Below are 18,237 nucleotides of genomic sequence, written 5' to 3'. Positions count from 1 at the left end.
AGACTCCGTCTCAAAAAAATTAATAAAAATAAATAAAATAAAATACAAAATAAAGTAGGGGCACATGGAGAATGAGGCCTAAGTAGAATCCCAGCCCCAATCATTTCAGAGTGTGTCCCCTGGGCTCTCAGGTCACTCGGGTCATTTTATCAGTTCTCAAATGTGTCATTGGAATGGGCAGATTTCACGGCTGGAAGAGCACTCGCCTAGGCACCTTGATCTGAGGAGTAAACTCTAGGAAACTAGCAAAGGCCAAGTGAAGTCCCTGGCTTCACTTGACCAGCCTGGCCAACATGGTGAAACTCCATCTCTACTAAAAATACAAAAATTAGCCGGGCATGGTGGCGCATACTTGTAATCCCAGCTACCTGGGAAGCTGAGACATGAGAATCACTTGAACCCAGGAGGTGGAGGTTGCAGTGAGCTGAGATCACTCCAGCCTGGGCAACAGAGAGACTCTGGGGGAAAAAAAAAAAAAATCATAGTGGAAGAAATCAAAGCAGGGTCCCCAGTCCCCCATGACCAAGACTGATCTAGCCACTGCCACTACCGAAGGTCAGATCTGCCAGCAACAGGGACCAACAGGAAGTGCTCGGTGTAGTACCATCCTCTGATGCTGCAATGGGATTGGATGAGCTCACCCTTGGGATGGGACAGGTGGAACTATCTTGCTGGGGTGCCATCTTGCATGGGCCACCACTGCGGGTGGAGGAAAGGCCTGCTATCCTTCGGGATGCAGTGTATACCTTCATCCAATAGCCATGATTTGTGCAGTGTCCCCAGCAGGTGGAATACCTGGTCAGGGAGCCGAAGGGCAGAAGCAGGAGTGGCCCCTCGCCATCACTGCTTTTGGTCCACTTGGGCTGTGTGTCCCCACCATGGATTCCAGGGCTCTAGAAGTCTGGGCACATTGGTGAATTGTTTGAGCCTGTGTTTCTCCACGTACTAAACGGAAGTTAAAACGTCTTGCTGTGGGGATTAAATGAGACCATACTTGTCAAGTTCATGCCCTGTGCCACTAAGACACAAGGCAAGTAGCCTTGAAATGGCAATGCAGTCATCACTGTCATCGGCATCATTATTTTGGAATGCGGTCAGGGTCAAGATTGCCTTGGAGCAGGGGGATTTCCCAAGTTTGAGCCCATTTCTGGCACCTTCTTCACGAGAACATCAGAAAGTACTTCCGCACGTCCGCCTTGACTTCCTCGTGCTGCAGGTAAAACCTGTTTTTATTCTCAGGGAAGAGATGATCTCATTCTTTCTCCAGAAAGCCCCTCATGAGGCCTGAAGCACATTTTTAGGTTCCCCCACCCTGGGGACATTCTCCTCGACCCATCTCTGAGAAGCCAGGAGACCCCAAAGCGACATCCCTTTTCCCAGCTTGGGGAAGCTTTTTCTACCCTGGCCTCCATTTTATATCAGCAAAAGATTTCACTAGCACTGCCAAGAACTGATACTCAGAAATAAGTATGTAAATCCTTTGTAAATGTATGCTAATTACTTATTTTTAATTATAATGTAAATAAGTAATTACTGAATAATTTTAAAGTATTTACATGGGGGTGTGTGATTTAGACACTAACTTGTTATAAGATATAAAAACTATAAATTATACAGTAATTATAGCCCAATTTACATGCTAAGGCCAAACACAATTACGTAGCAAGAAAAATATAAACAATCAGGTAATTCGGTGGTAGTTACAGTGTAATAAACAAGCTATTTTCTTCACCCTGTCGACAAAGTGTGTCTGTGCATTTAGCCCAGGCTCAGGGAGGCCAAGGGAGGGGTACACTCAGGAAGTTGAAACCACTTTTAAGAAAAAAAAACTTAATCACAGAATAAGAAAAAAGTACAATCAAGCTCTTGAGTCTTGGCTGGGCGTAGTGGCTCCTACCTGTAATCCCAACACTTTGGGAGACTGAGGTAGGAGGATCGCTTGAGCCCAGGAGTTCAAGACCAGCCTGGGCAACAAAATGAGACCCCATTTTTACAAAAAAATAAAATTAAAAACAACATTTAAAAAAAAAAAAAAACAAGGTCCTGCCTCACCCACAGTTACCCCTCCCCAACCCCCACTGTACTCCAACTCAGGCAACAGAATCCCTCAAACTCTTCCCTTCAGGCCTTCACACCACTGTGCCCTCAGCCTTAATCCTCCTCCTGTACTTTCTTGCCTAGTTAACACCATCCCACCCTTCAAGTCTTATCTTCAATGACTCTTCCTCCAGGAAGGCTTCCCTGACCACTCCCCACTTCTCAGATTTGGCCAGGGGCCCCTCCTGGGCTCCCACAGCCTCGAGGGCCTTCCCATCACTGCTAACTTCTGTTTTGAGTTGACCTGTTTGACAATACAGTCTGCCTCCCCTACCAGACTGGGAGCCCCAGGAGGACAGGGCCCAGGCCGGCTTTGTCTGTTGCTAGGTTCCAAGTTAGAGGCACTTGGGCTTGAGAACGGGGAATCAGTGAGACCTGGATTCAAGTCTGGTTCAGACACTTCCCGCCATCCTCCCAGAGTTATCTGAGAGGCCTGGGCCTCACCCTAGGGGGAGAAGTCACAGGTGTGTCAGGAGCCCCGGGTTCTCAGTCCTTGGCTGAAACAGGCCTCCGACGGGGGTATTATTCTCCCCGCTTTCCAGACAAAGCAACTGAGGCCCAGAGAGGCCAAGTAACTCTATGGGGTCACACAGCTGGGCTGTGAAATCAGGCCTCCTCCAGGTTCAAACCCGAAGCTCATATGCCCTCTCCTCCTCCTACCCCAGGCTTAGGGGACCTCGACTCCCTGGGATGTCATCAGGTCTCAAAGGAGGGTGGAGGGACCCGACAGACCCCGTGCAGGAAGAGTGACACTGCCAAGACACCTTCCACCACCCTGCACCTCCTGAAAAGTGGGGGGTAACAGAACTATTGCCCTGGGAGCCCCTAGGATCGCGTCTTTTGAACCTCTCGACTGAGACCTCAGGGTCAGAATCTCCCGGAGCAATGATCAAATGAAGACTCCTGAATCCCTGGACCAGCAGCCAACTCTGGAGGGGCACCCAGAATATTCATCTGGGCCCATCGATGCCCACTGGAGTCTCAGAGCTGCTTGCAGGAGGGGAGGGCATGGGCTAGCTGTGTGGCCTTGGGCCAGTCCCTTCCCACTCTGACCCTGCGCCTCGCCTGTGAAAGGGGCCTCTATACATTGCTGGCTGATCGCGTCAAAGAAATGACACCTCCCACAGAGCTGGGCGGAGACACAGGAGGTGCTCGTGGGACCAACGCACCCTCCAGTCACTGCCACACTTTCACAGAGCACCTACTATGTGCCAGGCAAGCCCTCTTGCCTACCACCCGCTCCCATGGCCTCGTCCCCATGAGGCAGGTGCTCTGAGGTCCAGGGTGCTAGGACGGCTGGAAGGACAGCTCCCCTGTTCAATGTCCGGCCAGCAATCGAAAGAGAAGCCCTGTGTCCTCACCCCTGGGAGGCCCCGCTGAGAGCATCCAGGCCCCACTCCAGCCACCCTTCCTCCATACACACCACCCCCCACCACCAGCAGTTGTCACACGATTTAGAGCCGGGGAGATGGGGGAATCCATATATAGATTCAGGACTTTTTCTCCTGCCCCTGAAGCGTTGCTGTTCATTAAGCACAGTCATTAGTGAGGATTTAAGGGAGCCCGAGTGGGACTCGGGGGATGGAGGGCCCTGCTGACCAGGCTTGGGCCACTGGTTCTACAGGAGAGGAGGGGTCGTCTCAGTCATCCCACTGCCTCCGAGCCAGTGTGCTGAGCACTCAGGAGGTCATGCGGGAGGCCTTTCTTCTCTAACAATCACGAGCATGGCAAGCCTGCTACCGTTTGTAGGTGATGATAACTCAACGCGTCCAGGACAGCGCCTGCTCCAATCCTCACGGGAAGGCAGGCACAGAGAGACGGCAGTTTGAGAAGGGCCACACGGCCCGAGCAGGTGGACGTGAATCCAGGCTCTCTGACTCTGGATCTTGCTTCTAACCACCCCATTCATGCCTCCCACAGCCCAAATGTGGAAGGACTCCGCTAGCTCTGGCCAACTCAGCCTGGCATGGTTGGGGCCAAGGCCAGCACCGGACAGGCGGAGGCCTCGGCCCCAGCCAAAGCCGCAGAAATGGAAATTGCCATCGTTGCAGCGCTACGACCCCTCGCGCCGCTACTTCACAGCCCAGGAAATTCCCCAGTCCCCTGGGTAATATTTGTTTTATGGCCATTGCCGGGTGCTATTCATTTTATGACACTTTTGCCTGTGATTTTTGTTGTGGGCGCATAAGCAATGTGGCCAATTCCATTTTACGTGCCCCGGCGTTTCAGATTCATCGCCAGCCGGCGTGGCGCTGAGTGGTTACACGGTAAAGTGTTTGGCTAATAAAATGCATAAAGCAGAGATAGGAAAATCAATGCCTTTGTTAATAACACTTCGACATCGTTCACGCAGTCTGCCAGGCAGGGCTGTCCGCCGGAGCTGGCACCAGAGGAACCTCGTGGGATGTCTGCTGCTGGGACCAGGCGCCAGCTGGCCCTGGAGCCTATGCCTTTTGCCCTACTGGAGTGGGTGCTAGGCAGAGAACCCCAGGCAGAACCTCTCCAGGGTGCTGATCTCCTCCTGCTGCCAGAGTTGGATGCAGAGGGTTGGGAGAGAGAGAGCATCTTGAGCAAGCCACTGTACTACCCTGGCCCTCAGTTTCCTCATCTATAAAGTGGAGATTTTTTTTTTTTTTTTTTTTTGAGGCGGAGTCTCGCTCTGTCGCCCAGGCTGGAGTGCAGTGGCGGGATCTCAGCTCACTGCAAGCTCCGCCTCCCGGGTTCCCGCCATTCTCCTGCCTCAGCCTCCCAAGTAGCTGGGACTACAGGCGCCGCCACCACGCCTGGCTAATTTTTTTGTATTTTTAGTAGAGACGGGGTTTCATTGTGTTAGCCAGGATGGTCTCGATCTCCTGACCTCGTGATCCGCCCGTCTCGGCCTCCCAAAGTGCTGGGATTACAGGCTTGAGCCACCCCGCCCGGCCCAAGTGGAGATATTAATAGTCCCTCCCTCCAAGGACTTCTGTGAGGATGCGAGGAGAGAGCCCATGTAATCCACACGGCCCCGTGCATGTGGTGTATTCAGGCTGGCTAACCCAGTACCACTCTCTCTCCTCCCCAGGTTACCCAGGCCACTCAGGGCTGCCCATGATCCCCAGTCCCCGGGGATGAGAAAGACCTTTCTGGAAGCACGCGTTCCAAGGCACAGGCGCCACCTCTCCTCGGACCCCAGGGATGGCTGTCTTTCCTTGTCCATTGTGTTCTTGACCAAACCTTTACCTCGACTCCCATAATCCTTCAGCTTCCCCCCGCCTGGCACAGCCTGGGTCCACATCACTCCCCTGCTCAAAACCCTCCGGCAGTTCCCCTCCCCTCCAGGGCAGGCATAGCCCCGTGTCTTGGTCACCTCCCTCCAGCCATACCCACTATACTTCTGGGTATCAACCCTGTTCCTGCCAAATACATCATTTCCTGCCTCCGGCCCTTGTCCCTACAGGGCTCTCCTCTGGGCACACGCTTCTCTCCACCGCCACCCCCTCCCGTGCATCAAAGCTTACACAGACCCTGCGTTACTGCCTCCAGGAAGTTCCCCCTGATTCCTCCCGGCTCCTAGGAAGCTCCGGGACTCTCTAGCTGTCCCTCCCCTGCTCTCTGCCATTTGTGAGGCCATTTGATTCTAGCCACAGGAGTTCTTGCTCTTTGATGGTTCTGTTGAATGTCCACATTTGGAGCTGGGCTTGTCCGCCCCAAGCCAGACACCTGCAGCATCATGCTCCACCCTTGGCCAACCCAAGAGGCCATGAGGCCCATTTCACAGATGACATCACAGAGAGGTGATGGCCAGGCCCCGGGTGAAACAGCAAGCGAATGGCAGAGCCCAAGTCCTGGTGCAGGGGTCCCCGCCTTGGGCATTATTATCACTGAAACCCCTCAGGCGCCCTGGAAGGATGAAGACTTTGGGGGACGTCACATCCTTCTCAAATGCTCCCCATCCCCGGCTCTGGGCCTTGGACGTGTGACTTCACTTCTCTGAGCCTCAATCTCCTCATCTCCAAAATAGGCGTGTTTTTTGTTTTTTGTTGTTGTTTTTTTTTTTTTTTTTTTGAGACAGAGTCTTGTTCTGTCACCCAGGCTAGAGTGCAATGGCAGGATCTCAGCTCACTGCAACCTCTGCCTCCCAGTTTCAAGTGATTCTCCTGCCTCAGCATCCTGAGTAGCTGGGATTACAGGCGCCCACCACCAGGCCCAGCTAATTGTTGTATTTTTAGTAGAGATGGGGTTTCACCGTGTTAGCCAGGCTGGGTGAACTCCTGACCTCAAATGATCCGTCCGCCTCAGCCTCCCAAAGTGCTGGGATTACAGGCGAGAGTCACTGCGCCCCACCGGGAGTGATAATATTATAATAGACCTTCCTCCCTCGAGTGTTGAGATGATTGGATAAAATACCCACATAAAGCCAGAGGTCTCTCTCCTGGCAATGTCGGGGGGCCTGGGACACACTGGGAGGAAAGAGAGCAGGGCCAGAGAAGGACCTTGTAGGCCAGGACACAAAGACAGGAAGAATCAGCACTGTTTGTGCCCAATCCTGGTGCTTGCCAGACATAATGCGAGGTCCTTCACCTCCCCCAGGCCTCACTTCTGCCTCTGTAAAATGGATACAGTATTGCTCACCTCCCCAGGCTGCGGAGGCAGAAGGGGGATTAAAGGAAATAATCTATGCAGATCTCAGGACCCACCAGTGCTTAGTGGACTTTGAAGGTCTTGAGTGCCAGATTTAGGCGCTTTGAAGGACATTCGGGGCATGGGAGGAGCCTGGGTCCTGTGGGGGCAGTACCCCAGACCTGCGCCTTTCCTATCTCCCCAGCACCCCAAGAGCAGTCGGGGTTGGGGAGCCCCCATATCTCCAGGAGCCAGCCTGTCTCTCTCCACACCCCTTACTGCCGCCAGCCCTAGCCCCAGCGCCCTTCCCCCCTCGCCTTCCTCCCCCACCCGGGAGCACAAACCGAGAGTTTAATCCCCAACGCCTCCCAGCACACCCAGGCCTGACGCACGGCTGGGCAAATATTGGACTTTATTAATTTAATTTAATTAAACTTTATTAACCTTTATTAAAAATAAACCCTCATTAAAATTCTCATTCCCGTCTCTGGCAAAGGCAAAGGCGGGGCACGGCCTCCTCTCCAGGCTCGTTAAATGTCACCCAAAGAGACACAGTGACCTCCAGAGCCAGAGTCCGGGACACGGAGCCGAAGCTGGAGATGAAGGGGCCGGGTGGGGTGAGGTGTGTGCGTGTTCAGAGGTGTTGGCGGCGGAAATCCAGGCCCCAGGGGGCCCACGGAATCCAGTCACCAGCAGGGGGGCAGACTGAGGCAGACTCCGGAGTTCCAGGCCTCATGCTGTGCCCAGCAGGACCACCGAGCAGACTGGGAGGAGGAAAACGTTTGTTTTCATCACATGCATGGTTTTGCCCAGATCCTAAAAGCAGTGTTTGCTCCTATTAGAAAAATTAGAAAATAGAGAAAAGCACCAAAGAACATAAAACTCTTTATGATGCCAAATAGATTCTTGAAGCTTAGAGCTGGGGAAAGCATATTTATCATCCAATCTGAAACATTCTTTTTTTTAATTTTTTTTAGACAGGGTCTCACTCTGTCATCCAGGCTGGAGTACAGTGGCATGATCATAGCTCACTCCAAAGTCCACTGAGTGCTGGCCCATCCTGAAGCTGCAGAGGTTATTTCCTTTAATCCCTCTTCTGCCTCTCAACCTCCCAGGCTCAAGCAATCCTCCCACCTCAGCCTCCCGAGTAGCTGGGACCACAGATGCGTGCCGCTATGCCCAGCTAATTTTTTAACATTTTTTGTAGAGATGGGGTTTCACCATGTTGCCTAGGCTGGTCTTGAACTCCTGGGCTCAACCCCCCACCTCAGCCTCCCAAAGTACTGGGATCACAGGCGTGAGCCACCGCGCCCAGCCTCAACCTGAAGCATTTTCAAGACTGAAAGTGCTACCTATAACCATGTGTTCAGTCACAGACAGGCCCAGCGAATGGGGACACCTCCTCACTGCTCAGAGCAACACTGGTGAGCTGGGGACAGTCTCCTTTCAGTGGAAACTGAAACCCATTTCAACATACAAGGGAGTTAGTCCTTTCAGGAACCACTGGGGTCCCCACCCCCCAAGTCTCCTGTCTAGACTTGGTACCTGGGCTGTATTTTTGTTTGTTTGTTTGTTTGTTTGGGCTAATTCAGAGCTGGCAGCCACCAGGCACCTACGATGTGCTGGCCCTGCCCTGAGTTCTGTGTGGATTATTTCACTTCATCCCCCTAAGTCTCCTGGGGATGAGAATACTGTGCCCATTTCACAGAGGAGGAAGCTGAGGCCCAGCAGGCAAGGGGCTAAGAGGCAGAGCCAGGAGAGAAACCTGAAGCCCTTTCTCTCATCCACCTCCCGGAGCTCGTCCTTGCCGAAGCCCAGGAAAATGGGTCCATAACCTGAGGAAAGGCAGACTCCAGAGGGGCAGGCCAGCCAGCCCCGGGTAAGCTCAAGGGCTGCCGCCGGGCACAGGGCTCAGATTTACCCCAGGAGCCTCTTGGGCAGAGTCTGGGAGGGGAGGGAGGCGGCACTGGACCAGCAGGTAGAAGTGGCAGGGGTGATTCTCCCCGATCCTGGAGGGACCGGGTCGCAGGTACTGCTGTGCAGGCCGGCACTGGGGGCCTCCATTCGGGACGGTGGCCAGGGCACCTTTAGGGCAGCACCTCCCTGACAGAGCAGGCTTACGGAAAGGCGAAAAGCTCCTGGGCCTCTCCAGTTCAAGTATCTCCAAAGGATGCTTGTTGATGGCTCATGTGCTCAAAAAATCTACTCGACACCCGGCAGGGTAGGCAGCTGAGCCCAAGCCAGTGGCAGCAAGAGTAACACTGGGCAGAGAGGGGCCTGGACACAGACGCTGGCACATCACTTAGCAGTTTAGTGACTTCACACAAGTTCACTCTCTCATTCAGTACGTGTTCTAAGAGGGCCTGGCATGGGGGCACGAGGGCAAACATCACAGCCCAGGTCCCTGGGACCTTGCAGGCCAGCGAGGGAGACAAAACCCAGCAGTGACACCCAACAGCCGGTCATTGCGAATGGGAGAAGTGACATGAGGAGAAAGGGGAGAAAAGCACAGGAGCCCTAGCGAGGTGACATTGGAACCCATTCCTGAAGGCTGGAGGGAGCCAGAGGGACCCAGAGGAGGACTGAGCAAGCTGCGAGAGGGCCCGCAGAGGGGTTCAGGTTTTAACCTCAGCATCCCACATCCCAGGAAGAGCAGTAGGCGGGGGTTATGGGCTGGTGGCTGTAAGGAGGGCAGGCAGTGCAGAGAGCAAGAAGCGGGAAGGAGCCGCTTAGAAGTGGGGAGCTGCCGGGCTTGGGCGGGCGTAGGCAGAAGGGATTCGCGGCCAGGCACAGTGGTTCACGCCTGCAACTCCAGAACTTCAGGAGGCTGAAGCGGGAGGATCACTTGAGCCCAGGAGTCTGAGACCAGCCTGGGCAACATAGGGTGACCCCGACTCTACAAAAAATTAGCCGAGTGTAGTGGTACATGCCTGTGGTCCCAGGTACTCAGGGGGCTGAGGTGGGAGGATCGCTTGAGCCCAGGAGGTCAAGGCTGCAGTGAGCCATGATCATTCTACTGCACTCCAGCCTGGGTGACAGAGCAAGACCCCGTCTCCAAAAAAGTAAAAAGAGGCTGGGCTCAGTGGCTCACGCCTATAATCCCAGCAGTTTGGGAGGCCAAGGTGGGTGGATTACCTGAGGTCAGGAGTTCAAGACCAGCCAGGCCAACATGGTGAAACCCCGTCTCTACCAAAAATACAAAAAATTTAGCAGGGCATGGTGGCTCCTGCCCGTAATCCCAGTTACTCAAGAGGCTGAGGCAGGAGAATCACCTGAAACCAGGAGGTGGAGGTTGCTGTGAGCCGAGATTGCTTTTGCCACTGCACTCCAGCCTGGGTGACAGGGCAAGACTCCGTCTCAAAACAAAAGGGAGAGAAATTTGCAGTTGACACCCGTAATAGAAGCGCATTCAAGAGGATCCACCGGACAATCTGCCCGTTCACTCATTCATTCGCCCCTTCACTCATTCATTCAGCAAGGTCGTTGCCGGGTCCTAAGGCAGAACTCTCCCAAGATCCACGGGCTCCCTGCCTCAAGGAACTTGCAGCCCCGGGTGGGAAGCAGCTGACAAAAGAAGAAATAAACATGATAAACATGGCTGCACTTGATCAGACAAGCCCCAGGAAGGGAAATCCATGGAACGATGCAGCAGGGAGCGGCGAAGAGCCGGGATTCCTCCCACGGCAGGAGGGAGCCCGGGGCTTCTCGGAGGGAGAGTTAAACCAAGACCTGGAGTTCTAGAAACGTCCTGCCATGATAAAGACCTGAAGCGGATGCTGGAGGCGCCACCCAGGCTCCTACTCAGGACCCAGGCTGTCCTTGCTGTCATCCTGTCAAAAGGCTGGGGCCCCAACCCGTAGTCAGTCCTCCTAGTTAGAAACAGCCATGTTTAAAGATCTTGTTAACAGAGAGAAACAAGGAGCTGGAGGATGATGGGGTTGGGGTCGGATTCCACAAATCCCTGGCAGAGAAGAGGGTGCCCCAGGGGAAAGGGGCCACCGTCCAGGCAACCTCCAGGGTGGGGTGAGGGTGCTTTGCTGGCCAACAGCAGGCTGATTGGTTCTCAGCACAGAGCATCTTCCTGCATCCTCCAGCACTGGGAGCCTCCATCTTCCAGACAAGAGCCCCCAGGGCACCCAGAACTGTCTCCATGACTCCAGACAGGGTAAGGGCAGGCTCCTCTCCACCATCTTAGACAAAGCCTCTTTGGGGCCACATACCCAGCCTGTTCCCAGAGAATGCCAGGACCCCTGCAGCCCCCAGGTGCAGCCAGCCTGGCCAGGCCAGGATGGATGGAGGCAGCGGCCCCCTCTCCCCAGGGGGTCCCCTCAGCCCTGGCACCTCCCCCTCCCCTGGCGCCCTTTCTCCCTGACTCAGGGCCTCAAGGGCCCCTCTGCTGCTGTTTCCCGTGAGTTTTCTCTCTCTCTGTCTCCAGACTTCCCTCTGCTTCTCCATGGCCACCCACAGATCGCAGCTTCAGTGCACCCACCAGCAGGGACTGTCTGGCCTCCGGGCCCTGGTCCAAGTGCCCAAGAGACCAGCAGGTTGGCCTAGGTGGGATGAGATGCCCAGCCCTGGTCTAATCAGCTCAGACCAGGGGTTGAGTCCCATGGAACACACCTGGGTGGCTTGATCCCCCTGGGAAAAAGGGATGGTTTTCTGAGGGCTCAGGGGGCGTCTTGAGCATGGCCCCTACGGCCACAATCCCCTAAGTGTGTTTCTAAGGTTCAACAATGAACGCCCTGCCTGAAAAGGAGCGAACGCCCCATCCCTGGAGAAGCGCCCGAGCTGCAGAACGGCCTGGGTGGAATTGGGTCTGAGCAGCTCTCGCCCAGAGATGCCTTCCCCTTGTTCTCACTGGGTCCCGCCGGGGGACACCAGGGAAAGGAGACGTGGCAGCAGAGGGAGCAGTACTCACTGTTGACTCCGGGAGACCCTCTCCGCGCACCAGCAGGGTGGCATCTCCTGCCCAGCTTCCTGACACCTGGGGCCCCCTAGAAAGCCAGGTCTTAAGACACAGCGTGGAGAGGCCGAGCTAGGCCACTCGCATCTGGGCAGGAGCACCACCCTGCACCCTGCAGGCCCAGGTACAAACCCGGAGCCACAAACAGAGACCCTGTCTTGCGCAGGTGACCAAATGCAGGCCTCCAGGCCACATGTATGTGCCTGAGTGTGTGGCACAGGCCAGCCCAGGAGCACAGCCAGGCACACACACGGACAGTGCCCTGGGGTAGCCGCTGCCGCCGGCCCTCCATTCCTGGGGCCAGCAGCGCTCTTCTCTCTGGAGAGAATTTCCCTGTTCTCAAGGTAGAAAGGCTCCTTCCTTCTCCAGCGCCAGCAGGAGCAGATGCGACAGATGGGGGATGTGGCCGGACAAGCATAGACCGTGCCATCTTTGGGAGGGATCACCCCTCTGGGCCTGTTCCCTCCTCTGCCCCTGGTAACACCAGCTCTCAGAGCTGAAAGCAGGATGGGGGCCAGGGCATGCCTTGGGGTGGGGGTCCCACTTCCCCCTTCCCTTGCTGGGGAGCAGCACCAGCCACCCCAGGGAAGGCTGCTGGGCCAGGCCAAGGGCTGGGGTCAGAGTGCCCCAGGCCAGGAGCCCCCCCTGAAGAACCCAGCTTTCTGAAGCCCGGGCTCCAGAATCTTCCCACGTCGCTGGTTGCAACATAAAATAGGTCATTGGCGTAATCCTGGCCAAATTGGCCTCTTGCAGATCAGCCAGGCCGCGCTCCGCGGGCCTAATTATCCCATATTTGGTCAATAAGCCATTAACACAGCGCCATGGATGTTAATAACTGTTTCATGAAAAAGTCAGCGTAATTTATGAGATCAACACTGGTTAACAAAATTAATAAATATTTCATTCGGTGAGATTTATCCCGGTGCGCTCCCGGCAGGTGGACCGAGGGCCCTTGGGCAGCCCTGGGGAGCCGGCAGTTGGGAGAGAGGAAGGCCTGGCTCTGTCTTGGGCCAATAAACATTTACCTCAAATCCTATCGCCATAAATCCACGGGCTGGACGAGGGAGTCCAGTAAAACCTGACTTAACATTATGTTCGGGCCATTAACAATATTTATATAGATGTCACTTCAGGGAGGGTTAGAGTCGCCAGGCAGGGCCCAGCGGCCGTGACGGGAGCAAGCTGGGATCCTGTAGGAAGATGCGTGCCCAGGGAGGCCCAGGGCATCAGGAAGAGTCCCAGTGTGACTCTTAGACCCCTTGGGGTTGGCGGTTCCCAGTTATGTGACCCAGGACGAGCTTCTCCACTGCCCAGAGCCACAGTTTCCTCATCTGTAAACTGGGAATATTAAAAATAACCATCCAGGCTGGATGTGGTGGCTCACACCTGTGATTCTAGCACTTTGGGAGGCCGAGGCAGGAGGATCACTTGAGGTCCGTAGTTCGAGACCAGCCTGGACAACATGGTGAAGCCTGGTCTCTACTAAAAATACAAAAATTAGCCAGGCGTGGTGGCACACGCCTGTAATCCCACCTACTCGGGAGGCTGAGGCAGGAGAATCGCTTGAACCCAGGAAGTGAAGATTGCAGTGAGCTGAGATAGCACCATTGCACTCCAGCCTGGGTGACAGAGCAAGACTCTGTCTCAAAAAAAAATAAAAAGGCCGGGCGCGGTGGCTCACGCCTGTAATCCCAGCACTTTGGGAGGCCGAGGCGGGAGGATCACGAGGTCAGAAGATCGAGACCACCCTGGCTAACACGGTGAAACCCCGTCTCTACTAAAAATACAAAAAATTAGCCGGATGTGCTGGCGGGCGCCAGTAGTCCCAGCTACTCGGGAGGCTGTGGCAGGAGAATGGCGTGAACCCAGGAGGCGGAGCTTGCAGTGAGCCGAGATTGCGCCTCTGCACTCCAGTCTGGGTGACAGAGTGAGACTCCGTCCCCACTCCCAACAAAAAATAAATAAATAAATAAATAAAAATAAAAATAAAAATAAAAATAAATAACCATCCAGTGGGCTGCTGGGCAGATTAAGTCTCATGACACAAAGTAATCCCCGGCCACCAAGGGAGGACTCAGTCCATGGAAACGGCTGTGAGAACTGTTATCCACAGAGGGAGCCAGGGGATACAGCCCTCTGCCTGGACGAGAATCCTGGGGAGTGCACTCTGCCTCCTCCACTGACAACCTGTCGTCCCCTGGGTGGTGTGCACACCACACGTGACCTACCATCCCACAACAGTCCCGCAGGGTGAACACTCCTGAGAGCCCCATTTTCCAAAAGTGGAAGCCAGGGCTCAGAAAGATGACGTGACTTGCCCAGGGACAGCCAGAAGGAAGTGGTGGAGCTGGACTTGAACCCAGGTCTGTGACTCTAATCCTCCCCCTTCTACCGCTCTGTCCCCCAGCCTGGGAGAGCCCTGGCTGGGGTTGGGTCCCTGCTGGGCTGGCCTCTGTTCCTGTCTGCCTCCTGGCAGCCACCTGGAGCCCTGGGCAAACGGACCTGTGCCCTGGGGAACGCCAGAGCCTGTTGTGGTTAAAGAAGTTTCCAGAATAACTAATCTGTTTTCCGTGGGGAACTTTCTACCAGGCATTGATTTTCACTCTCCCTGCCTGGGGTGGATTTGATTTGTGAGGAGAAGCTCTTCCAAGAGGCAGAAGCAATTGTGTGAGATAAAAGTGCCTAGTATGACAGGCTCATCCACTGCTGAGGCCCAGGCTTTGGCTGCGGGGTGGGCGAGCGGGCAGTGGGATGGGCAGAGGGGAGAGGGAAGGGGATGCGGGGGCCTGTGTGTCCAGCCCCTTTGTGACCTTGGCACAGAGTCACCCCTCCAAGCATGTGGCTTTCAGGCAGCAGCACCACGTAGAACACCAAAGACCAGGCTTCTGCTGCTCCCCCTGGAGGCAGGTGGGCTGGTGAAGTTGCTCCCTTACCTGCAAGGCTTCATTAAGCCACACACTTAGCGTGAGGCCCAGAGAAGTGAGATGCCCCGGGAGGAGGCTGCACCCTCTCATTCTTAAGCATCCTGACCCCCATTCATTTCTCTTCACTGTGCCCCTGCCCTGACCTCACATTATCCTTTTAACAAACCTGGGAAGAAGGCCCAGGGCCTGGCTCATAGAGAATGCTCAATAAATGTTGGTGAAGGTATCATAATCCCCATTTTACAGACAAAGAAACTGAGACTCCTAAGGGTTGAATGACTGCTTTGAAAGAGGCAGAGCCAGAACTCAAATCCAGATCTGTCCCCTTCTCCTTTATCACAGAGCTGATGGATGCTGGGATCAGTCAGGGGCTAAAAGGGAAAACGGGACTACCAAGGGTCTCATACTCACCTGGGCCCTGAACTTGGGGTGGTGGATGCAGATGAAAGAAATCATGAAGACCTTGTCTCCTTGCTTTTACAGAATCATTCATTCCTTCATTTAGGTATTCAACAACTTCATTCAATAGACAAATCTGGCTGGGTGAGGTGGCTCACGCCTATAATCCCAGCACTTTGGGAGGCCGAGGTGGGCAGATCACCTTATGTCAGAAGTTTGACACCAGCCGGACCAACATGGTACAACTTCATCTCACTAAAAAAAAAACACCACCACCACCACCACCAAAAAATAACTTACCTGGGCACGGCAGGGGGCACCTGTAGCCCCAGATACTTGGGAGGCTGAGGCATAAGAAACGCTGGAACCGGAGGGGCGGAGGTTGCAGTGAGCCAAGATCACACCATTGCACTCCAGCCTAGATGACAGAGTGAGACACTATCTCAAAAAAAAAAAAAAAAAGCAAATCTTTATGATGTCCCTGCTGTGTGCCAGGAACTCCTTCAGGCACTGGGGACACTATGGTGAACAAAGCTGACATTCTCGTGGAAGAGACAGACTTTAAACAGAACAGATAAAAATGTGGCACGTGCCAGACGGTGACGCAGTGGAGATGGGGAGGGAGTTGTAGGGTGGGGTGTTTAACAGGGAGTTGGGCAGGAGTGTGAGAGCCTGGGGGCAGCTCTGGGCAGAGGTAAGCACAAAGATGTAAGCACAAAGATGAGGTGGCCAGTGTGGTCTCGGAGGGGAGAGGGAGGTCAGAGAGGGACCGGAGATGCAGAGGACATCGCAGGGTGTGACAGAGGGGCAGAACCTGGCTCGGGCCTTGGAGGGGACCCCCCGGCAGCTGGGTGCAGAATGGTGAATGGGTGCAGGCCACCTGGGGAGATGAACTTGGGAAGCTTTTGCGACAATCCCAGCTTGACCCAGGGTGGATCAAGAGGGAGGAGGTGAGAAGAGGTTTATTTCGGATGTGGAGTTTGAGAACAGTGGAGCACAGGATGAAGGCCCAGGCCCTCTGGCCCGAGGGCTAAGCACCTACTTAGCACCAGGTCTGAGGACACCAGGAGCAAGTGGTGGGACCACCGTCCCTCTCTGGGCCCAGGCTTACGCTGTTCTGCTGCACAGCAAGGGAGTTGGAGAAAACATGAGCAAGGACTATGTTTTGAGCACTTGCTGATGAGGGGGGCTCTGACTGCTTCATCTCACAGCCTCGCCTCCCCATCCTGAGGGGCGGAGAGGAACCCCACCCCGGATCCTCAGGGGAGAAAGTGCAGAGCACGAGAGACAGGCCCCACCCGAGGCCACACAGCAGAAGGTGGTAGAGTCAGGATGGAAACAGGGCTTGGGGGCTCCAGGGGCTGCCACACACCCTGTGCTGGGCCACCCCGGGAGGTGTAGACAGGTAGGACTCTGCCCCGGGCCCCAGACAGCACAGGGCTGACTGCAGGGCCCTTCTATCTGTCCCTCCTGACCTGGAATCACAGCCCAGTGACTCTGAGCAGGTGAGGTCACCCCTCTGCCCCCTAGGGTGCCCCTGGGCTGGTGAATACCCATCACGATGGAGTGTGGAACGGTCGCCGAACGGGGGCCCTCCCTGCCCTCAGCCTGGCTCTGCACAGGCCTGGGTGGTCCCTGAGCACCCCCTCCCAGGCTTGGCACCCCATGGTGCAGCGAGGGGGCCACCTTTCAGGGGATGCAGTCCTGAGGGGAAGCCTTGGTCCGCTTCTCTCCTGCTGTGTGGCTTTGGGCCAGTGACTGTCCCCCTCTGAGCCTCAGTTTCCTCTCTGTAAGATGGGTTTTTAACTGTTCAACCGTTCATTGAGTAAGTGCCTGCCATGGGTAGTTTGAGAAGCTTTCAACACAGCGACCAGCAGAACAGACAAGGCTCCCAACCCTCCCTGGGCAGACCTTCTAAGCAGGGGAGAGAGACCCCACACGAACATAGGAGGTGTCAGACAAGCCATGCGGGGACAGGAGGGACAAGAGAGCAGGATGTGGGGGCAGCTACAGGATTGAACAAGGTGCCCAGACAGGCCTCCTCTGAGAGGTTAGACTCCTGCAAAGACTTGAATCGATGAGGGAAGGAGCCACGTGACTACCTGGAGAAGAGTGTTCCAGACAGAGGACAAGCCCATGCAAAGGCCCTGAGGCCAGACAAGCCCCAGCAGGGGTTCAACGAGCAGGAAGAGGACCCATGTGCCTGGAGGGGCTAGCCAGGGAGACCAGGACAGAGAGGTGGGAAGAGTCCACTACAGGACTTTGGGCCTGTAGTGAAATGGGAAGAAGTGAGAAATCTGTGAATGAATGTACATCAGGCGTTACATAGCCTGTACATAGTAAGTGCTTAATTAATAGGAATTATGATCACTGCTACTTATAATTAGGTGATTTCTGACCTGTTTTCAGGAAGTGCAAAGGGTGCCTTAGTGTCTCCCCCTAAGGGCAGGAGCTGGATTTGAGCAACCCAGACTATCCCCCTTTGGAATGGGGGTCTGCTGCCCTATCTCAGCCTCTCCAGAATCTTCCAGGGCCACCCAGGGCCTCGGGAAGTTTGGGGAGTGACGAGGCGGGGCCGCTGTCACAATGGCATTAAATCAGACCACCAGCTCCGGAAGAAATCGCACCAAGAAGTTGTTAATACCTTTATTATGGGCTGAAATGTATTCACGATATTAAAAGACATCCCATTTCTGCCCCCTGTGTCACATCTGAGATGTAGCGTAGATAAATGATATATCACCGCACGAGATCTACCGAAACCATTAGTAACCATGACATTTTGACGTCAGATTTTAAAAAATTCCTAAGTAATCTTTTTGATTTATGAAATGCTGTCTGGGTTCATCGAGAGAGATCTCAGATTTATCACCGCCTGGTTAGAATTATTAATGATTTTCAATTTGTAAATCTGAAGTCGAGAAAGTCTGTGGGCTCAGGGCGAAAACTCCCACCGTCGAAGACCCAGCCTCTCCTCCCGCCTGAGTTCCAGCACGGAGAGATGGTCCTCAGACCCAACATTCTGTACACTTGCTATTGTCTCCCAGCACATTCTGTTTGTTTGCAGCATGCAAGACTGTGGGGGGATCAGCTGCAGGACCTGCCCTGGATAGAGGTGTCAGCCCCACTCAAACAGGGGATGTCCTTTCCTTCCCCCCAACACAGAGCCCTGGAAAGCTGCCCCCGGAGATTTGGGCAGAGGCAGTCAGTAGCAGACAGCCCTGCCCTTGAGCCTGGTTCCGGCTTCAACACAGC

The sequence above is a fragment of the Mandrillus leucophaeus genome, unplaced genomic scaffold (genome assembly GCF_000951045.1).
Source record: "Mandrillus leucophaeus isolate KB7577 unplaced genomic scaffold, Mleu.le_1.0 Scaffold335, whole genome shotgun sequence".
In the NCBI taxonomy this organism is placed as follows: domain Eukaryota; kingdom Metazoa; phylum Chordata; class Mammalia; order Primates; family Cercopithecidae; genus Mandrillus; species Mandrillus leucophaeus.
Note: the sequence above shows the minus strand (reverse complement) of the source record.